At 38.0% G+C, this 1887-nt stretch overlaps 1 protein-coding gene across 1 annotated transcript in view; it reads right to left on the bottom strand.

Annotated features, from left to right (window-relative positions):
• Positions 1-1887, bottom strand: part of pla2g7 (phospholipase A2, group VII (platelet-activating factor acetylhydrolase, plasma)) — a gene marked incomplete at its 5' end in the record, with an annotated part of 45396 nt that overhangs the window by 3339 nt on the left and 40170 nt on the right.

A 1887-nucleotide genomic window follows, 5' to 3' on the forward strand; every position in this document is an offset into this window, starting at 1 on the left:
GACACTTCCTGTTATCCGAGGCAGGAAACATTGCCTTATATGGTGTTTTTGGGGTGGTAATTATGTTAATCTCCTCTCGCGTGCACTTGCAGCTGGAATTTACGTAGCTCATTTACACACTTTTCCTGAAGACAGAAGATTTTGTTGAATCTGACAAGACATGTTCATACGAACCCTTCGTACAAACAAAAGTAAGAGAAATTTAGGATAAGAATACGAATGGTTCTTGCATGAGGCCCATTGTGCTACTGTACATGTAACAAACTCGTATCACTCCCACATGGAAGGAGCATTTTTTTCCCAATCAGTTTTCCCAAGTTACTATGCAGGCTAACAGCTGGATTCAAGCAAAATTTGTCTAGGAATTTTATCAGAGGTAAAAGCAGGGTGTTCACAGGACTTTAAAAAAATCTAAGTCTTAAATTCACATATCTAAAATTAAGACCTTTAAAAAGTCTTAAATTTGTTTAAAAAATGTGCAAGTTGATACAGTACTAAAAGGTCTTAAATTTTGTCGGGCAGAAGCGATTAAAGTTCTCCGCCTCCCCTGGCTGTCTCCGTAGTGCATTTCCTGATGGTAAGGATGAGAGAGGGGGAAAAAAAAACTTGTTTTGGATTAACTGTTGCTACTTTCACCCAATAAAAAACGTCAGTTTTATCCAACCAGCACGGCAGATCCTGCAGTCTGTGAGCAGAATCAGAACCGCAGGTGAAGTAATCAGTTGCTTTGCACTTTTTTCCAAGGAGTATACCTTGATCCGCTACCAGAACCAACCACCCCCCATGAAGGTGAAGTTATGTAATAGATTATCAAACGTCTAAGCATTAAACGTATGTGTTTGCGCGTGACCAGTTCACTGCAGCTGAGGAGATACTTGAACTATGATAACTGTCTACCAGAACTGAGCCCTGACCTTCCTGGGTTGCTTTATTGGAGAGGTCCATGGCAAGTTTTGGGTCAATCTCTCCTTTCAGTTTCATCAGCTTTCCAATCCAGTTGCTTGTCGAGAAGGTAAAGTCTGGAAATCTAAAGTCTATCTAAAGTCTTTGTATTTGACATTAATGTTTTCTGAGTGTCGTCGTTATTTTACAGACGTGCAACTTGCACACGTGTCAAGTCTTCGGGTCATAGAGAGAGAATGCGTCACTGCAAGAGTGCGCTCATCCTGTTTCTCACAGTGAGAGACGAGTTGTAGCTGCTGCTTTAATTTTTAAACAATATTAACACGTATTGTCGACTCCAGATTACAGCAAAGACATTTGTCTAAATTTAAATTCAATTTTCCCTCAAACTTACGAAGAAAAAGTTGATTCTACAAAATGTTTTAACAATGAGGTGCTTTGTATTTTTTAAAACTTTCTATCTTTATACTTTGCAAAGGATTTTTGTGCTATAATTTTTCAAATATGTCAGTCTCTACTCAAAACTGTCACATAAAAGTAAACTACAGAAAAGTTGTTAAATACCCATTTTCCTTCTGAAATTTGTTAGGTTTTGATGGTGCAGGTTTAAGTGTAAATTTATTGACAGTTGGCTGGAAGATGACTTTTTGTATGATGGCAAAACTGGAGGTTAAAACACAATTAAGCTCATGCTATGAATGTATTTAGTAGATGTATTTTTTTGTTGGATGTTTAACCAAATAACTGCACTTGGACAATACAGTTATTGAACCATAGAGGGTTGGGGGCTACGGTGCGCAATGGTGTGTCTTCTGAATAAATGAAAATGATTCAACACAGTTGTTTATACTTTTAGCAGCTCTTTTTATTCCACAGCTGACCTGCTAAAAATGACAGATTTTCTTTTCTGGATCTCTGAGAGACGGACTTCAATCTCTGAACTCCATCCATCCATCCATTTTCTGTACACGCTTATTCCTTATC

Source organism: Austrofundulus limnaeus, unplaced genomic scaffold, assembly GCF_001266775.1.
Source record: "Austrofundulus limnaeus strain Quisiro unplaced genomic scaffold, Austrofundulus_limnaeus-1.0 Scaffold15, whole genome shotgun sequence".
NCBI classification, from domain to species: domain Eukaryota; kingdom Metazoa; phylum Chordata; class Actinopteri; order Cyprinodontiformes; family Rivulidae; genus Austrofundulus; species Austrofundulus limnaeus.